Source organism: Anser brachyrhynchus (assembly GCF_964034855.1).
Source record: "Anser brachyrhynchus genome assembly, chromosome: 20".
Classification (NCBI taxonomy): Eukaryota; Metazoa; Chordata; class Aves; order Anseriformes; family Anatidae; genus Anser; species Anser brachyrhynchus.
The window spans coordinates 6,924,714-6,945,665 of record NC_137713.1 but is presented as its reverse complement, the minus strand read 5'-3'; the positions used below and the strand labels follow the sequence as shown (position 1 = coordinate 6,945,665).

The 20,952-nt window shown below is 48.2% G+C and overlaps 1 long non-coding RNA gene across 1 annotated transcript in view; it reads left to right on the top strand.

Annotated features, from left to right (window-relative positions):
• The window catches only part of LOC308180998, a 244,292-nt gene that overhangs the window by 92,198 nt on the left and 131,142 nt on the right, over positions 1–20,952 (top strand). The gene's annotated exons all lie outside the window — the stretch shown is intronic.

Sequence of the window (20,952 nt, the reverse complement as noted above, 5' to 3'; positions counted from 1 at the left end):
TACAGGTTACACAGAAACAGTGGTGAGGCAGAGGGAGGGGGCTTTGCAAGGCTCATGGTGAGAAAAAGCCCCAGCTTCAACGTCCTCCATGTGTCCCGTGGGAGAAGAGGGTCCTGAATGTCTCCCCAGTTGGAAAAGCTTCAGTAAGAGTTCGCAGGCAGTTAACGGTGAAACGCACCGTCTGATTTAGCTGTCCTGGTGTTCGTGAATTTTTTCTTTGTTTACCTTGACAGCAATAGCGGATCGACTTGGCTAGAAAGTGTGCAGGCATACAGCGAGAGACCGTCCCTGACCCCAGCCTCCCACAGGCTAAACGGATAAGGTGGCTAATAGCCATCTTACAGACGGGGAATTGAAGCAAAAGAAAGATTAAATTGTGTTCTCCAAGTCCCCCAGGGAGTCTGGTTGACTGTCAGCCAGTTCTGTCTTCCTTTCTTGTCTCTAATTTGATTCTTTGATCAGAGGGTTTGGATTTTGTTTCTATAACTCGTCCAACCTTCTTCTTGCTTTCCAGCAACCTTGTTACAGATTTTAGCAGGCTCTGCTGTGCTGGCACAAGCATTGTTCTTCTCTGCAGGATGGGACGTACGCCTGAGTCATTCTTTGCATGAGATGTCTTTCTTTCAGAGATGTTTCTGTTTTCTGTGATACAGAGTAAATTGCAGTACATAGCTTATTAGAAAAACAACAACAACAAAACCCACCACAAACAAACCTTCAAAATCAGGGAGGTTCAAAGAAGCAAGCAGTGAAGTCCTCCATAAGCAAGCTGTAGGAGTACAATTAGAAACTCTCCCACTAGTTTTCGGGATTGATTTATCAATGACCTCTGCTCTCCATTATCAAATGCTGCAGTCTGGGTTTACATTCATATTTTCACCCTCTGAACAGCAAAGGACATCCTTCCCTGCCCGTGGAATCTGGGTGGAAGGCTCAGCTTGTGAGGTGCTTCCCACTGTTTGCCCAGGGCCAGATCCTGGGTCCTCCCATCGACCAGCTGCCTTCCTCTTGCGAAGAAAGCAGTGTGTGAATGCTTCTCCTTGTGACCAGCACTTCTCCCGCAGCTTGCCTGCTGGCAGGGCTGGCCTGCAGCCTCTGTTGCATTAAAGCAGCCAACAAGAGGCGTTTGGAAAGCAGGACCTGGGCACTGTGCTGGCGTTAAAGCACCCGGCTTGAGCTACAGCCACAAGTGGGTCCGACCCTGAGCCTGGAGCGGTGAAGCTCAGTGCTGCTGTTAGAGATTAAGGCAAGCTCGGAGCTGTGTTCTGGAAGGATTCCCCTGCTGCTGGTGCTTTTCACCGCGCATTGCTGCGGCTGAACAGCACGGGGGTTTGACAACCTGTGGGAAGATATTCCAGACCAGCAGGCTTTCCATCGCTTGGCACTTGGAGCAGAAAGCACTTCTTTCCGCTCCGTGCTCTTTTCTTGTTTTTGGAAAACACAGCTCCCCCGCTATGCCCCTCTCAACGATACAGCTACGATCTTTCTCCACAAAAGATCAGATTTACCAAGAATGTCTTTATTGATTTACAGGGTTCAGCTTTATGAACAACTCCAGTATTTCTCTTTGGACAAAATGAACCAATATTAAGCATTGTAACAATAAATCCAGGGTGCCCTCCTCTCCCCAGGGTGTAAGGTTATCCAAATGTATGGTCTGATATTTATCATTTACCAACAGAGCTATTTAAACTACAATATTTGACAGGAGTGGTTGCGTCAGGTGTGATGGAGTGTGTTTTATAAAAGGACGGTAAGAGAGACTTTGCATTTGTCCTTCAAACATAAAGTCGATTTTTGCATGATTGGTTCTTCAGAGATCATCTTTAGCACAAGATTAACTAGGGACAGTGTTCAGCCAAGGCAATGACTAAGACCCAGTGGCTTTCTGTGTGTGCTGCAGCTCCCAGAGGGCTCTGTACTTCTACAGAGTACACAAAAAGCGCTTAGGAAAAGTGAGTTCACCTGTGCTGTGCAGCAACCTCCAGATGTGACTTTTGAAGAGGAGTTCACACCCATCCTGTAAGATTCTGAGCTAGGGGCAAAAAGTTTAAGTCCACCAGGCCATCATATCTTTAATGCATTCTGCAGGAATGGCCAGTGCCTGTAAACGGGCCCGAATCCAGCTAGTTTGAATTCTGCTTTTAATCTAAGAGCTGCTCTGGTGAGCACGCAAGTCTGCTTCGCTCCCGGGAGCCCTTCTGGTGTTAATGCATTAACACGTGGCGGGTGGCTGAGGTCAGCTGGGTCAGTGACTGGCCCTTGCAGAAGGTATGATTGATAAGGATTCCCTAACGAGTTGGAGAAAGGATGCAGGGAAGCTGTAGGGAAACCAGAGGCTCCGAGTGAGGTGCAGGGTACCAGACACGCACAGTTCACCCGTCAGTCTGGGGTGCGTGGAGGCATAACCCCGGCTGAGCTCAGGACGTGCGGAAAGCACCACCTGGATGCAGTGCAAAGAAAAAGGAAAATACGGCGTGGTGCTGGCTGGGGGAAGGGCACTGAAAAATGTGTCTGTATACAGGCTTTTGCTAGAAACTTACTATTTCCTTTGGAGCGAAGAGAAAAACGGTAGAGCTTGGACAAAGCGGTGCATGCTTACTGTCCCGCTGTCGCAGCGCAGCCCGTGTTTTGCAGTGCTGGCTCTTGTCCTGGAAGAAGGGCTGTCTGGCTGCAGCAGTGCACGCTGCTGCTGAGCTGACAGCTGCTGAGCTGCGGAGCCGGGGGGCACAGGCTGGTACTAATTACAAGCACGGCGTCGGCTGCAGGCACCTTCGGCAGTGCTTCACCTGCTGTGCTGCGAGTTGTACAAACAGAGGGAGAGCCCTGGGGTGCCGCGCAGCTAAGCAGACACGTTGAAGCGATTTTCCCAAGACTGCCAAGGCAACTGGTGGTAAAGGCAGGAATAGATGAGGGTTTCTTTGTCATCCTCCTGCAGGTTCCTTGCTGCTATGCTAAGCAAAATGCAGTTCCAGGCTATAGCTGGGGTGGAGAGACAGAAATATTTAAAATCCAGAGTGGGAAAAAAGGAACAGTGCGCTCAGGTGTTTCATTATTCCTCAGGTAACTCAGAGCCCAAGTTTTTAGATCATAGCAGGAAGAAAGCATTGATTTTGTAAGCCCTTGTTCGCAAAAATGCGGGTATGTTAGCAATAGCTGGAGCCTCTGTGTATATTCAGCTGTTGAGCTAGGCTCTTAAATGCCTCTCTCATAATGTATTTACCAATGCTGTGAAGTTCACCCTTTTATACTATATTATGGTGATAACGGTATTGTGCAGCAGATGAAATTAGTTTTCTACACAGTTTTGTTTCATCTCAGTGGCTAAACGTGTGAAATAAAAGGTGCAATTGGCAATATTTTCATGGGTAAGCCAGTTGCCTCCCACACACCCCCTACAAACACAGATGCTTCCTCATATCCTGGGGACAAGCTGACTGCCAAGCAATGCATGAAAGGACTGCGAGGAGCAAGGGCTTTTAAAAGATTTATATTTGTCCATAGGGTAATTCTGGCGATTTATACATTTTCAGACGATCAGGGGCTGCTAAGTGCATCTTGCGTGGGCTGGCATCTAGCGTGGACTGTAGGTATCATGACCACTGGTCTTCCCCACCTGCATACACCAGCAAAAGGTGCCCCACATAGATATAAAGACTTGGAGCACAAGGGACTCCTCTGTATCTCGGTGTCCTCTTTACATCAACTCTGGGAGGTCAGAACAAGCTAGGTGCCTCGGGCTGCAGCGTGGGCTTGCCTGCAATGCTGACAGCACTGCTAAAGCCTCGAGGCAGGGGCTCAATATGTTCAAGAAGGAGCAGCACGCTGTGCAGGAGGATAACACACAACCCCTGGCCTGTGCTCTGCCATGCGAGACCTCAGCCTGTAGCAACGTGAGGTGTGGATGTGGAGGAGCACCGGGACAGTCTCCAGCACCTTAGGGCTTGTTATACCAGCAGCTGCATGATATGGAATGTTTAATGGACTCACCTGTTGATTTCTCAGCCCAAACCCCTTTCTCCTGTGGCTAGTATTAGAAGGAAATCTGATAACAACAATGACCTCTCTCCTCATCCCTTTCTGAACATTGGGTTTGCTGTGAAAAGATGTCAAAAACCATCAAAGGGATGATGTCCCTCAGCAAAAGCTCACATCTAATCTCCTAAAATCAGCTTGGGAAAAAAAAAAAAGGCCAAGTCTCCATAATTTTGTTTGGGAAATACCAGTTTCCACTGTTTGGTCAGACTGAACCGACATACCAAAGAGAATTTACACTCCTGCAATGGAAACATTACCTTCTATGATGTATTTTGGTAACTTCTCTTTGTGAGCCACTGGAGTAGGTCAAAATCACAGAATCATAAAATGGATTGGATTGGAAGGGACCTTAAGGATCATCTAATTCCAACAAAATTCAGGCTGTTCTTATCACACATCCCAGATTTTCCTGGCCAGAAGTTCAAGCTAGGAGCCATCTTAGCAATTTCCCAAGGAGATTTTATTGTTCTCACGTTCTGAACAGATAGCCCAGGAGTGGTCCAGTCACGGCCTCCCACCTGGATCAGGGATATCTGCAATCGCCAGTGTTCCAGCAGTGAGACAGGTAGAGCAAAGTCTTTTTTTCTTGGCTTCAGTAGCAACTCCTTCAAGTTTAATTTGAAGATTTGTATCAGTAAGCTGAAAGAGGGGAGGCAGTGCTACTGCTCAGTTTGGAGAGGGAGAGCAAGTAGGTGAGAAGGAAAAGTATATTAGTATTACCGATTTATTGCACAGCATGTGCTCCAGTGACAAAACTACTTGTGAACATTTGCTGTGAACATTTCACAGCCAAAAGCCTTCAGAACTGTCCAGAGGTGAACCCAGACCCCAGCTGAAACGTGGCCACCGCTGGGGCTGGGCACAGAGGTGCTTGAACAGCCAAGCACTGCCCACTGGGGACTGAAGAGATGGATGCAGCTTTAGAAATAACAGGTTAGGAAAAAATGAATCTAAGTATCTTACACATGATAGCCTTAAAAGCTCTTTCCACCACCCTTGCAGAGCATGCTTATGAAATTCAGCGGAGCAGTTGGTACAGCTGTGAGCGGAATCAGGCTGGGTTCTCCTTGTCTGCCTCACGTGCGCAAAAGCTTGTTAGTTTTCTCAGTAGGTTAATGAAGGATATTATTTCTCTCACCAGTCCTGGCTTTGCTAATATTCTTAATCACCCACAGCAACCGAGTCTTTAATGAGCTGATGTGGTCAGGGCCTTGTTTTTTGTGTTTCCACTGAGAAGTAGCACCTCCAACAAGGCGTGCGTCCTAACAGCACACAGGGGAGCTGCTTCACCACAGCCTGGATGGGAAGAGTGATGTGCTGTCAGCGCCACACGGAGAGCTGCAGAAGCCACGTTTAACTTGCGAGATGCGACAAGATTATTTCTCCGTGGTGATGGTGGGGAAGGAGCCGGCTGCAGTGTGACAAACAGCTCCTTTCACACCCGCAATGACAAGCACATCCTGCTGTGTGTGAAGAGGATGGAGGTGCATGTGTCCAACGAACATGGGACACAGCTGCCTGTACAGTGTTAACCCCTCTCCACTTGTGTTTGGTGCTGCTGGTGAGTTTCAGATCAAGCTTGGTGTTCAAACAGGTTGGAGTGGGGGGTTGTACATGAATTTTTTTTCTTCAGTCTAATTTTTGGCAATAATTATACGTAATTTTCATGCACTGCCTTGCATCTCAGCTTCATTCATCACCAATGAGATGGCCAATTAGTCATCTCTCACTATTAAGCAGTGCTAACAGCTACTTTAAATGCAAGCAGAGCCTTAATCTAGTTCTAACTCAGATGGACGGTGATACTTGTAATTAGGACATCAAACAGAGGAAGGAAAAATGTGATATGTTTATAGCTGAAAGAACCTTTTCATTGAACTATTTCGGCAATAATTACGTATTATCTTTATTAACATGGCCTGAGTTAGTAAATAATGGGTCATGCTTTTGCATTTGTAGTGTTAAGTATGTATGTCTTACAATCAGGCTAAATTCCAGATTTCAATGCTGTCTAATTCACTCTGAGGTGCTGCCTTTCCAGAACATCCATTCCGGGTGCAGGTTATCTGGGAAGTGTCGGGACCTCCTGACACTGTCCCTCCCGAGTGGGGTACAGGCGCTGGACCAGACGATGTAGCTGTGTGTTTCTGGAGCATCTCCCCAGTGCAGCTGGACCTTGTCTCACCCTGATGTCTCAGGCCAGGGGGCAATTTGGGTGCTGCAGGCAGGATAGAATCACAGAATCTTTCCAGTTGGAAAAGACCTCTAAGATCATCTAGTCCAATCTTTAACCTAGAACTGACAAAACGGATGCATACTGCTACCTGCTAATACACCGTGGTACCATTTGCAGATGACAAGCAGTAAGTGCAGGACTAAGTGTGTGTGTTTCTCTCTGTGAGATACAGAGGCAGTGCAAAGTACTGGCATTCATAATTTTGCAGTGCGCCTCTCCAGGAAGAAATAGAAGCTACGTTCCCCTCTGGTTTTCCAGGACCCCACAGCATGCGCAGTTCTGCGTGGATGTTAAAGTGCTGCTGCTCACGGGGCTGGGTGGTGCATCCCCTTCTCCCACCCCAGGCCCACCCCGTCAGCACCTCTCCTTCTCTGTGCCAAACCGTGAGGCTCCTGGCCACAGGCGTTTGGTACCCAAGGGCTCCCAGTTAGCTCCCTTGGAGCCAGTTCTTCTCACACATCCTTGCTGCTCTGAGCTGCACCTAGGGGATGACGCAGTCCTTGGTAAAGCTGAATAAAGTTCTTTCAGACAAGAGCAAAGCAATAATGGGTGAAGAAGCCATTGCAATAAATATGTATTGATATACATCATGTGTATGCCTCCTCAGATATGCTTTGGCCTGAGCAGTGCGTGTGACAAAAATCAGATAAACACCTACCAGGTTTTGATGAGAAAATTCAAACTGAACATTTCCATTACTGGAGGAGCTGGGAACCTGCTTGCTCTCTCGTTCTGAGATTAATAAAGAGGAGGGGGGGAAACAGAGAGCAGTTGTTTTGAAAACAGGAAGTTTCTATTTAAAACAATAAACATGAAAAGGGGAAAAGATCAGTGTCAAAATTCATTTGAGGTGGGAAGGAAAAATATGGAAATTATTTTAAACAAAATGTATTTCTTTCTCTGGGGAGGGTTCTCTGTTTTTCTGTAGCCTTATTAATCAGCCTGTTCCTATCTCTCCTTTTAAAAGAGGCAAGGGAGAACAGAAACACGGTGCGAGAAAATGTGAGAGTGAGGCTAGAGGACCACTTTGCACATATATTTATAACATCAGTATTGCAGTTCTTTGATTCCAGTTTTAATCGACCTTCTTTTCTCTTAATGAGCCACTCAGAGATATGTTTGCTCTTGCAGTGAAGTGGTATACTCTCCCTCTTTTTCTGCATTTAAGATCTCACTAAAGAATCCCGTGTACCCTCAGTTCTCACGTCAGAGACGGCATACCCAGGAGTCCCTTTGCTGACCACAGCTGGCAGGGTCTTGGTTGTACCTGCGGTAAGATCTCTGAGAAACACAGTCGCTTCAACTTGATGGCCTCTGTGACAGTCCTGGCATTTCAGGACAGCGTGGGCCACACACAGGTTCCACTCCATCCTTGAAGCCGGATCAGAGACAGCGGGCTAATGGTACCGAATTCCCTGATGTTCTTTCATAGATCATCCTTTCGGTGTTTGATGTAAGACTCCACGTTTTCAGGGTCACCTCAGCTGACTACCTCTCTGTATGGAAATCCTTCAGTGGTGCATGTAAGAAATCAATAATGACTTCAGCGTGATGCTCTCTCTGTTGGAAGGCACTAATGAACTGTCAGGTGGAAGGCCCGCCTGATGTTCATTAAACCCAGGAAATGCCCTGCAGCAATGTAACAATTGCAAAACAGAAGTGGAAAGGCAGGAGGGGTGAGCCATACCTCCAGCCAGCATACCCTGGCCTGTGTCCAGAAGAATTCCCAAATCAAGGATAGGATCTGGGCTGTAGGCCCATACCTCCCCAGTTCCTGCAGTAGACTCCTCTAAAGGAAGTGATGGAGAGAGTTTTTTAGGGTCAGTCAGTTTTGTGGGAAGGTAAAATAAGCAGAAGAACTTAAAGTTGACCTAAGGGGAGTCATTTTAGTTTAACTCCTGGTTGGATCCAGCTCTGTGGCTTCACTCAGAAGTATGATGTGTAGAGTGAGGACCTTGTATAGGGCTGCGTCACGTAACAGCAGCTTTTCTGTGACAACTTGTCCTAAAGCGTTCGGTCACTCCTTCAGGCTCTGTCCACATGGCATTAAGATCCATGCCAGATCCGTGACCAGGCTGGGCTGTGGCCCATCTAATTCACTCTCTGGTCTGATGCCATGCTTGAGTGGAGCAAGGCAGGTTTCTCCTGCTTGCCAGTTCAGGCCATGCTCTTTCTCAGGTCAGGCCATTTCAGGAGGTAGAAGGTCTTCTTGCACGGGTGGTGTGCAAGGCACTGCTTCCCAAACGTGGCTGAGCTGTCTTGTCATACCCCGTGCCCGCTGTGTATACAATAAGCAGAACAATTTCCACACTTCCTCAACCACAGAAGGAAGCAAAAAGCATCCAATAACTTGTAATGGGACTTTTACAAGCGTCTTTCCCCAATGCACAGAAACTGCTGCTGAATTTTATTGCGTATTGGTGATCAAATGGACGAAGGCAGTTACCAATGTGAAACAGACTTTCAAGGACTAAGTGCTCTTAGAGTCTAAGTGCGTCATCTTCAGTTAAAAAAATCAAAGAATTGGAAGACAAGGTGAGAGGGAGGGCAGATTTTCAAACAAGTGTTTGTCAGGCTTCAGAGGTACCAGCAGAAAAAAACAGAGCTAGCTTTTCAGCTTCCTGTATAAACATTTCAATTAGGGCTAGATTTCCTGGTGTCCTCAGCAGTCCTTTTGGGGATGGGTGGAGATCAGCTGTCCTTGGGCTGTGCAGCGATCCCTGAGGTCACGAGGCTCAGTGCATGGACCCCTGGGTTGTACAGATCGCTGCTTCACCTGGGACCAGCCGTGACACTGGAGATTGCTACCAGAGCCTGCACAGCACCGCTCTGGAAAGCACCACCTGAACTACTGGGTCTGCCCCGTGCTGTCCTAGGCAGCCCGTCAGACAGCCCAGGGTCCCCACAGCCAGCACCCCACACTCACCGGCTGCGTCCCGGCCTGCCAGCTGCTGGTGTTTGCGTTCGACACAGCAGAGCCGCGTATTTTGGGTTACTGGGGTTCTGCCTTTCATCCTGATCTTGTTTCATTTGCTTTTACCTTCTCAGGAATGACTATCACAGTTATCTGTTTCCTCTTTAACTAGCTATTTCTTCTTCTGTGCCTTCTTTTATTCCATTCCTCACTTCCCTTTCTGTTTACCAGCCCCTCCCCACCTTCTTTTCTCTATATCCTGCAGGGCTGTTTTATCGCAGTTCTCATGTTTAGTGGATTAACTTTATTAGTTTCTTTTGTATGCATCTAATTGACATGCAGTCTCAAAATCTATTTCATTTCAGCAGAACTGACCTTTATTCCCTTGCAGACAGATTTGTTTTTTCTCCAGACAGTACCTTTGCTATGTTACTGAAAAGCACAGAGAGGTGCTCACCGTTTTGCTCAGAGGGTGCAGAGTTTAGGACAGCCGCAGGAATCGTGCAGCAGTTGGACTGGAGAATAGACCTGAGCTTCCTAGCCTGTACAAACGAGTGAGCTTAAGGGCTTTTATTTTTCTTTCCCCTTGTATTTCTAACAAAATCTCTTTCCTCCTCTGAGAATGTCATTGCTGCAAAAGGAGCAAAGCAACGCATGGGGACACCTGAGCCCTGGTGGTACGAGCTGTCCCTGATGACAGGAAGCATGTTCTGTTTCAAAAGTGCAACACCTTTCTAAATGGGGCTTTGGGGGTACCCTTTCCTTCCAGCTCCCTGTCTGCCCAAACCTGTGCTAGTTCTCCCTTCCAGAAAGAGTCAGGGCTGTGCCAGTTCCAGTGCGCATCGCCATCGCAGCAGGGCCCTGGCCTTGCTGGGGCTTTGCAGGAGGGAGAACTCGCCGCTTGTTTCTGCTACCCAGCTTCTCAGAAGGAAGTGAGACCAAACGTGAATGCAGGACAAGGATCCCCTTTTCTCATAGCCTTTTGAAAGACCTGAAACTGTCCTTTCACCGGGAGAATCTCAGTCAGCTCCCAGGAGCCTTTCAGCTCCCCCCAACACGGGTTCCTGTTCCAGAGCCCCCGGCAGACAGATCCTGCTTCTGCAGGTGCTGTGCCCGCTCCAAGATGCTGTGTTTCTCTCTCCTCCTTATTCCCTCGCCCAGCAGAGCAGAAATGGCAGTTGACAGCCCTTTTTATAAGATGTTTTCATTGTAATTTTAATGGCTAATTTCTTTCCCTGAATTGCCATAATTCAGATTTAATGAAACATGTCTTATAAAATTAAAAAAAATACAATAATAAAGTGGAACGCCCCATTAAGCTGAAGAACAAGGAAATAACATATGTAGAGATCTGATCACGCCGACCCTGCCTTCCCAGCAATGCTGGCAGCCATTAGGCACATTCTTTAAATCATCATGGATGGCTCTGTGCTCCCCACCAGGAGCAAACATACAAGATAATAATTTATAAATGGAACTGGGAGGGGAACTGGTGCCGCCTCCCTTTGTTCCCCTGCCCATGTGCAGGGTTCACATCCAGCACCATTTGGTCATAATTAGTTCTTGCTAGGTAGCAGCACTAAATGGTCTGTTCTTTCTGTCTTCTGCGGCCCTGTTCTGCGGTCACACACTTGGGTGCTGCAGACAAGCAGTGGCCTCCACAGCGGGCAGTGCACTGGGGGCGCTGCTCCTAACGGCAGTTCTTCCTCGGGTTGCTGCTTCACACCCAAAAAGAGCAATCTTGGGTCTTTGGCCTCCTTCGGCCGGTTTTAGATGGCTCATGGCAAAGCTGCTTAAAAGTCCAGTTCCCTGTAAAGCCAAAAGTAATAAGGATAAATTTGGGATCTGCAGCCTCAATTTGTAGGAGGCTTGCTCCAAAGCCTGTGAGATGTCACCCACATGTCTCTGCACTGGCAAGGAAAAACCTTGTGCTACCAGACGGGACGCAGGTTTGGGCAGTGGGGTGTTCGTGCTCTTGTACCAGTACAATGTCTTTTTTGGGAGGCTTCCTCCCTGAAAACGCTGACCTCTAGCCAAGAGCAAAAGCAATCAAGGGATGAAATTTATTGTGATGTTGAGGGAACAAGCGAGATTAATGCTTCCCTTTCATCTCACGAGCCTTCATCTCTGTGTTTCAAATCAGGTACCGTGTAAAATATAGCTCTTAGCATGCTACCTGTGGGAAGAAAAAATAAAAAATAAAACCAAAGAAAAGAACCTGTTCACAGATGAAGGCCTGAGCATTGCATCAACTTGGGGAGGGTTATTCGTCTTCCCTCCATCCTCTGTAATTGCATGGGTGGTCATGCCAGGGTGGCCTCCAGTTACGTGTCCGACAGCACGCCTCTGAGCAGGGCTGTGTCAGCTGGTAGGGACACGGCTCTGCTCCCGACCTTCTGTTGCTCAGTGAGGGCAAAGGGAGTCCTTTGCTACTGAAAAAGCTAAAAAATGCAACTGGGAAAGACATAATGAGAGAAAGGAGGGATATTTTCAGATTTCTAACATGCTCAGCCAAATTAGGCTGTCAGGGGACGGGTCGTGAGCTGAATGGAAACCTCTTCTTTCTATTTCGTAGCTGAATTCAGCTGATCAGGGAAGTGAAGTAGCTGTGAGTGTATCCAGCAGGTGAGTGGGGCATCACCTGGGTTATGAACACAGATTTGGGCCAGCACTCCTTTTCTTCTGCCGGTGGAAGTCTTCCTTTGCCTCAAGTGCATATCAGTGTCCATTAGCTGCAGAGGGAGAGGTATCGTTATTTATGACCACTTCCATACAGCTGATGCTGGAAGGAAGCATGATTTGACCCTATGGATTTCTGAGACTTTGTGCCAAGCAAAATGGAAATAGATGAGTTAGAAAATTCTTTATAAGTCAAGCCAAGGAAAGGAGAAGGAGTCTTTATTCAAGCTTTAATGAAGGGGTTACTGCGGAGTACTTACTGGCAACTTACTTGTAAGGGAGGAAGGTTGCTAAAGTTCAGTTTACTTATCTTGGTTAATTAGGTCTCATTCCTTGGGGATGAGCTAATTGGACAGTGACATTCAGTGAGATAATGAAATAAATGTCATGTCATATAAAGAGTTAATTAATGATAAAGAAGGGTTCACCCTTCTAGAGGCATGGAGCTGGAGTTGATGCAACATTTTGGATGCAGTCCTTTTCTGTTGAAAAACACTGCTTGGCGTAAGTGTGACTTGGCATAAATGTTTGTGGAAGCACATCTATTTGGATGGAAATCTTGCTGGGAAGATTTATGAGGTCAGAGATAGAGAAAGAGAAAGAGGAATGCAGGCCGTTACCTGGACTGTAGGACACTGCTTTTCAAATACTGCTCTGGGAGATGGCAGCACTCCCACTGTAAATGAAGACCTTGAATAGCAAGTGGTTTTCACCCTTAGTAGCTGCTGGTTCCTGATGTCCCCCACAGCCGAGCTAGGTGGTGGGATGTGAGCACCGTTACCCTGTGTCCAGGAGCAGAGAGGCTGGCCATGCAAGCTTAAAATGTCAGCCACATGATGATGGCTGACACGTCTACTTTTCTTCATGAATGCCACAGAAAACTTGCAGGAAACTGCTCCGACGGCCCACTTAGAAGATTATCATTCCCGGACAGATACGGTAGAACAAAAACCTGCAAATCCACTGTGAAATTAAAGGCACAACTTGCATCTGATTGAAAGACAGTTGCTTATGTACAGACCTTATGCTGGGAATTGTAGAAGAGAAATCCATCACTGGAAAGCATCTTCTCCATCTGCTTGCTCCTCCTGAGGGACGAATGGACTCCAGAAAGCCCAGCAGCAGTGCTGGAGATGCTCACCGCTCAGCTGGGAGCCCTCAGCTGGCACCGAAGTGTCACCAGATCACAGGCAGGTGTCGGTGGGGTGGAGAACGGGACACGCGCCTTGTGTTGATGTGCCTGGAGGACAAATCCTGCTGAGCACATCTGCTAGCAAGTTTATGGGTGAAAGCTCTGGCCTTACTGGTGAAATTTGGCTGGGTCCTTCCTAGCGAGTTCTCATTTTCCCCATCGCATTGCATGAGCCACTGCTTTCCGCTGGAGCACGGCTCTCATAAAGGTGCTTGCTGCATGGGCTCTGGTGCTAACTCATCAGCAAGTGAGGTTATTTTAATGGGCATATTACTGTATTTCTGGCACCATCTGCTCCTCTCTGATTACTGATGCAAGGATTAAGAGAAAGTCTTCTCCCTCTTTCAGCAGGAAGGGAGTTATTAGTCCTTTAAACACACATACTGAATCTGTTCTGCGTGCCCAGCAGCATCTGGTATTTCCTCTCCGTCTTTCCCCATACAAATTGGTGAAGGAAATCTAATTGACGAGTGGAGGTCTCTGGCTGAGAGCTGTGCTGGGCGCTGGGACTTACTGTTTGTTCTTGTTTTTCCCGGGAGCCTGTTGCGTGTCCCAGGTCCAAGGCTGTTTCCGCAGGCTGTGTCACTGGTCAGCAGAGCTGACCCTGCCTCCCTCCCAGCCCGCGGCTGGCAGAATTCTTGCTCAGCCTCTTCCTCCTCAGTCCAGGGCCACCTACTCTTAAAGCAGAGGTTAATATTTCTGTTATTTCTGTTTTCCAGCCTACCTGATTGCAAAAATTGTAGAATCAGTGTGCACTGAGAAAAAAGGCCAACAAGGCTTTTTACAAGCTGCAGCAGAAATCAGTGCCAGCTCTTCTCTGAACAGACTTGTTTTGTGAGTGTCAGGCCATTTCATGGACACGATGCGCCCACTGCAGAGGGAGCAGGCCGGGCTAGAAATGGCTCCTGCTAGAGCTGACTCTCTGCGAGGCACCTGCAGATGGCCGGGGGTGGACTGTGACTCCGTAATGAAGGGAACAGCTCAGGCATGGGAGGACTGTCAAAAGCTCTTCAAGTGTAAGGGTTGGGGAAATGTAAAGTTCCCCTCTGTGTGATGCTCTGGAGTTCGTATTAAAATAATTCTCTGAGGTAATTATGGGAAAATGCAGGGAAGATTTTGGGCAGCAATTGCAGGGTTCTCCAGAAAAGAGAGCGGAGTCCTGGCCTTTACAGCACACCTTCAACAACTGCACTGTGCTCAGTGATCCTGGACAGTATGGATGGTGTCTCCCGTGGGCTTCTGCTGCTGGTGGCTTTTCTGTGCTGTTCACCTCTGGTGGGACTGGCCACGGTCGTGGCAGGAGTCAGTTCAGAAAGTCACTGCAGCAGGGCTGGGCAGCCCCTCCAGCATGGAAGAGGAGTGAAGATAAGGCAAGTCATTACAGATGCACGGCTGGACAAAAAATGCAGTCTGAAGGACTTTGGGGTAATAGGAAATGCAGGGCTGGCTGTGGCTTGTTTAATATTCGAGAGGCTGGCTGGTATTTACCGGCATGCATATTGTCTGAAAGGTCAGTACACAATCTTATGGTTTCTCTGCACGTTTTCTTTGGGCCTGGAACGAGCGGTTGGTGTTCACTCACCCGTGGCAAGCAGAGAAACCATTTATCAGCAGTAAGTAGTTAAAAGAAATGTGCTGAGCTGGTTGGAGGACTAAACCCAGACAGTAGACGTGGGATCAAGGGAGCTACTTCTGGTTTTACACTTCCCTTGAAGTTGCCTTTTCCCTTGAGGGGTGAGCAGACAACGGAGTAAAGATAACTCACCTCACAGCAGCGTGAGGGTCTGTCTCTAAGGGGGTGTAGGCAGGGAAAAGAGGAGCAAGGAAGGGAGGAAAGGATTGACAGAGACCTGGGAGCGGTGAAGATCAGAGAGGAAAGACACAGATACGGGATTTTACTGTGCTTACCCTGGGTTTCTTTTGCATAACCTTCTTCACTCACTAATTCTTCCTCCTGTCCACCATTTCCCTGTTGGCTGTCCCAGTAATGTAAGACCAGGCTTGTTAGACTTTTAGGGCACACTCCTCTGGCATGGCTGGAGCAGGGTCAGCCCTCGGGTTATTTTATCTAACAGATAAAACAGTACAGAGCATCCCCGTGTCTAGAGGCTGTGTGCAGCTATCCAGGTTGTCCATTTTCTAAAGGCAGCGAGGGGCAGGTTACATGTGCCTTCCGTATCCCAAGAGGGGCCTGAGGAGCTTCTTGTCCAGCAGAGCTTCTCTGTGATGCCAGTGGGAGGCCTGGGAGGTCTGCAGGTATCTCACAGAGTGGTCCTGAACTCCTCCCAGAGCCGTGCAGGGCTTGAAGGCAGCACTGAACCGTGCCTGTTTTACACCGTCGGTGTGTCTGCACCCTGCCCGTGTGGTGTTCAGGCGCAACGTGCGTGCGATGGAGAACTGCTTTGAGACTGGTTCTTGGTAGCCTGGGCTGGATTTTGTCTTCCAAGCCAGCATCCAGTCGCTTCTTGACTGGCAAATAGTGGCACACAGAGAAGTGGGAGTGGGAAAGGGTGGGTGTGGGATACATCACACACAACCGCAGGCAGCTGCACTCACCATCTCCCTCTGATCCAGCTACTCACACGCCCTGTGCGTGCCAGTGAGAAAAATGGGCACTGCGAGGGTCTGATTCATGTGCCCAGCTGCAGACGCCCACTTCAGAAGAGAGCAATCACCCTCCGTTAGAGAAGACAGGCACTTTTGTGACTCCCGAGGTGCCTGGAGCAGGGTAAACATTTACCCTGTAGAAACCTGTGTTTAGCCTGATAGCTCCCCTCCAACTGGGGAGAGGAGATGAATGGTTGAAGAGATAGGGATAGGGGGATGTCACAGGTGGTGTTTCTTAATGTTTCCTTTTAAAGTGCGTCCTGCAGCCTGAATGGATGGTGTGTCTGCGCATCTGACAGATCTCTGTAAGACAAAGAGCAAAAGAGGTAGAGAGCCACTTATCCAACTGTGGCGTGCAGATTTGGGTGAGCTGTGGGGAGGCAGCTGGACAGCGTGTCCCTTGCGGTGGGTGGCTCGTCCCTGGCAGAGCCAGCTCTGCACGAGCAGCACACACCCCAGTGGCAGCCCTGCTTGGCTGACATCTGCTTTCCCCTGGCTCCTACAAGCGAGACCGATGGGGCCATTGCTGGCCTGCACATCATCCCTTTGAGGCAGGTTTTCTTTGCTGCCTGTGTTTTTTTAGCAGACAACCCGGGGAGGACAATGCAATCTGGGCCCAGCTCCTCCACTCAAATGCAAGTGAGGTGAGAGGCAAACTCAGGCTGGGCAGAGCTGCACTGAGGGCATGGGGAGTTGTGCCTCCTGAATGGCAAGCGGGTGATTTCCTTGTGATTTGAATGAAGGGAAAGAGATCCAGGAGAGGGCAAGCACTCACGGGAAGGCGATTACAAGCATGAACATCACAAAAATGAGAAACTAGCCAAAGAGGAGGTGGGCAGAAATCAAGAGCCAGAGGAAAAGATGGGAGAGAGCAAGAGGCAGAGGCTGAAAGCCCAGACTGAGCTTTTGGTGACCACCAAGTTCTCATGTCAAGCAGGACTGTGTATAGCCAGTGCTGTCACAGAGAGCTAAGAATGAATGAAGCAAAAAACATGAAGTCAGATGGAAAATAACCCTCTTGCTTCTTCAGGGTCCCCCTCTGAGGTGGAACTGGTTGGCTACAGGGATTTGACCTGAGTAGACTTCTGCTGCGTAAAGAAACAGGCGCACTTCAGGGGAATGGTGCTCAGCCAGAGCAATGATCATGGACTAAAAGGCTCTCTGTCCATCTTCCTGGTCTAGGGTCATGTGTCTGGGATGTCATTAAGATAGTTATAAACACTGGGAAAAATAATTCCTGTGTGTTGGGAGCTGCTTGACATCATAGCGGTGGGAGTCTTGCGTGGGTCCAGTGTGGGACCATGGATAGACGGTCTCTGGCCACTGCTGCGTTAGCTGCAGGCGAGGAGATGGGACTTGGCCTTAGGGACCTGCTAGGTGTGTGCTCCCAGCCGGTCAAAGGCAGTGTGGTGCTGGGAGGTACACAGGCACTGACTTCAGCAGGGTTAGTGCTGGCCTAAGAGCATGTCAGAAAACCATGTCTGGGGTGGAAGTGAAGAGGTTAGGGAGCAACAGCCTGGAGTTTCAAGGGCAAATGACAGCAGAAGAGAGCATCTACTGCATCGTCTGTAATGTCTGGGCAGCACTGTTCAGAGTCTAGAATTAAACCAAAAGGATGTGGGTCTCCCTGGCAGTTTAAGATTAGTATCTCGTTCATAGAGGAAATGGTGTCTCATTCATACAGTTGCTGAGAAGCAACTCAGCTTCTCCATCTGTAAGTAAGAGGAGAATTTCCTGTAATGCTGTTTCCTGCAGCATTTTGGCTTCCTAGGCTAACACCCAAGTGCTGATGAAATCTGGTTATGTCTCAATTGAACTTTGTGGCAGTTTGACTTCATTTGGAGATCTTCCTGATGTAATTTGGGATCTTCCTGATGTCTTTTACTCTTGGAGAGAATCGAATGAAGTGTTTTGAACGATTCATGTAGGAAAAGATTTTCCTGGGTTGCTACACCTGAGGTTTGCTCAAAGGCAGCAAGATCTCTGAGCTGGCCATGCCCCAGTGTGATGTCTGCCTAACGGACAGCTAATGGAGTGCAGTGACCCTCAGCCCAGCACTTGCTGTGATCTGCATGCCCGCAGGGCTGGTCTGAGGGCACCTGGAGCTCAGTGCAGACCTCTTAAGCATCCATCGAGATGAACATGGATCCTGGTGGAGACCTCAGCCCGCAGCACTCTCATGGCCCTCAGCGACAGGGATAACACGAGGTCCCCAGCAGTGACCTGAGCAGCCGATCTTGGCCAGCCCATGGCCTATGCCAACCAGGCGATGTCCTCAGACCAGCTGTCCTCTAACCGCTGCGTGCCTCAGTTACGTGGCGTATGGATGGCTGCTCTACTGGTGCTGTGCTGAAAACCGGCTAACGCTTGTTGGATGGTCTCTGGAGCAGCAGAGGCGAGTCGGCTCAGGAGGTGATTAAGTAGGCGCAGAGCTCCCTAACCTCCAGGTGTCTGATTTGAATCAGGCAAAGCTGAACGGAGGCTGGAGATGATGCTAGAAGAGCAGGGTGGGCAGGACCAAAGTGTGGGGGTTATTCCTTGCAAATAATTACTGGCTATGATTTTCTCTGCCTGACAAGGTGCTTGTGACCCCTGGGGAAGGCCGTCTGCCCCGCAGCCTTGGGGGAATACAGACAGCACAGATCTGCCTAAATCAGTTGTAGAAACCTCCCCTCGACTTTGTGCTCCCTTGGCGTTGGGCATCTGAGGAGCTGAGGCATTTCTAACTCGTGGATATTTGTCTCACTGTCCAAAATGGAGACCACCACGGTTGCCTACCTCTCAGGCAGGGCAGCTAAGGGATGAATGAAATTTTCATTCAAAACTTCCTTAAAGGGGAAATTGCAAGCTGCTGAAGAATGGGGGTGGGGGTGGGGAGTGGGGGGGTATAGCACCAGAGATATTTTTTTTTCCTTGATTTCCAACCAGCAGCCTCCCAGTTTTTAAATTTTATCAAGATACTGAACGTTGAGAATAATGCCATCAGCTATATGCACGAGATGAGGACTTTAGTAAGGTATTTGAATCCATGTTGAAAACCCCAAATTATTCTTTCCAAAGAAAGGTGGAAATGAAACATAAGAAAAAAAAATGAAAGCATCTATTTTTGAAGTGAAACATTTCCACTCATCAGTTTGGAACAACTTTTATATTTAAAGGCTTGTTAAATTTCATGTTAAGAAAACACACCCAGATCTTAAAATCTATCATTGAAAAATAATAACCAGCTTCATTCTGGGTCAAATAAATGTTTCGATAAGAAAACACAGAGGCAAAGTTGTTTCATTTTGTTAAAGACTTAGCTCAGCTAAAAAAGCACGTCTTCCAAAGGCTTGCTTGGTGCCCTTACTGCACAGGTCTGCACCTTTTCTCCCAAATTTTAAGCCCAGCCAAGGCAGCCTCTGTTACTGCCGTGCCTCCAGACAACTGCCAGTGAGGTGATGTATCACTGGGTAAGATAGACAGCAGGCTGAAATTGGCAGTTTGATATACCGAAATAGTTTCAAATCAATTGTTCTGCTATTCAACTAATTCCTGATTGCAGTGTTACATGGATCAGAAAGGCCCGGAATAAATTATAAGCTTTGCTACATGTTCCAGGCGCTCCATCTCAGTAATCACATTGCAGCTGGCCCCACATCACCAAGTAAGACCTAAGATCAAACAATGATATCGGACACGAAATATCTTCTCAGGTCTAATACCATAATTGCTCTGTTTTCAGGGCTTGAAATGCCTCTTCAGTGGGCAAATGTGAGTCATCTGCCCCTGGGCACTGATAGTTGGATACATTTCAGCAGTACTTTTGAAGAACAGATCAATTTAGAAGGGATATTGTAACCTGGGAACCAGCCAAGAGACTTCTTCCAACTGTGATTGTGCTTGACACTCGTAATGAAACAAAATTCAGATCACCGCAATAAATTTCCAAACAGTGAGTCTTCCAAAAAAAAAAAAAGCTTAGCATTTCCCACAAGACCCTACAAATTCAATCTGCATAAGCTCCAAAATAAGTGTATTTTCTACCTTAAACTAATACTTGGCAGGAACTTTCAATTGGCTCATTTAATTAAGCTGGTGTGCAGATCCCATTTTAATGTATTTAATGCTGCTAAAATGACAGGCATACTGATCAGGAGCACTGTATTTTATTATTTTTATTTTTATTTTTTTTGTAATTTAGGCTCGCTCAGATTTCCTTCCCTGCTCACATGACGTGCTGCTGCAAGCAGATGCCTCCAGCAGGTGACACAGCACCTCAGCGCAGCCAGGGCATTGAAATGAGTAGGGCATGAAATGAAGGAGTGAAATTAATGCACGTCAATGAGGGCATCTTGTAGATCAGGAAGGAGTGGCACACAACACGCACCCAATGAAGCTCCTGTGCTGCCCAGCAGGAAATAGGAGGATTTGGTGGCCGCTTGCAGTGCTTTGAGAGCCTTGGCCTAAGAGGGTGGAACAGCTCCCCACGGCTGGAGGGTTTGCCCAAAGGAAAGGAAGGGTTTCAATCAACTTTGTGTGCTCGTGTGTCTGCCTGGCACACCCTATGTATACACACTTCTAGAACATGCTGCTGTTCAAACAAATTTGAAAAGGGGCTGAAGAGAAATCCCTACGTGTCCGGTGAAAACGGGCAGAAGAGAAAGACCTAAATTAGAGTTCTGCTGAAGAACTGGCAGTCTGTGGAGCTCAACCACATTATTAGACCCTGGAAGATCTGCACACGAGGAGCCACATGAAGCCAGGTTCAATACCTTTTCCTGCCCATCAGCTGATTTTTCTGTGCCGCTTGCCTTTCCTGAGGCTCCTTTAATCCTCCCGGTTGCACTGGGTGGCCCCAGCTCAGTGGGGTCAGGCACTAGATGCTGTACAAAGCCAGCACAAGAAACAGCCAGCAGGCGATGGCTGTCCTCAGGCAGAAAGAGGCCAGGCTGGGCACTTTCACAACCAGACCCTGCTTAAAGCACCCGGGCTCTTTGGATGAATCTCCTGCCCCAGCCTGCAGCCCCTGGCCACAGGGCTGTGAGGGTGAGCAGCCTCTGCCTGGCTCAGAGCCGTGCTTGCGCCCGCAGGGAGCATATGCGGAGTGAGCAGACTGGAAGGGGTTGAGATAAATCCTGTTGTAGCACACCGTGCAGAGCTCTGCACTGGAAGTGGTTAAAAATTGGTTCTTGTAAGTCACTGAAGTTATAAGTAATTGAAAAGCGAATTTAATGGCAGCCTGCAGCTGTTAGCTCTGGGTATCTAGTGACACAGCAGAGGCTCCAGCGAACCTGGTGAGCTCTT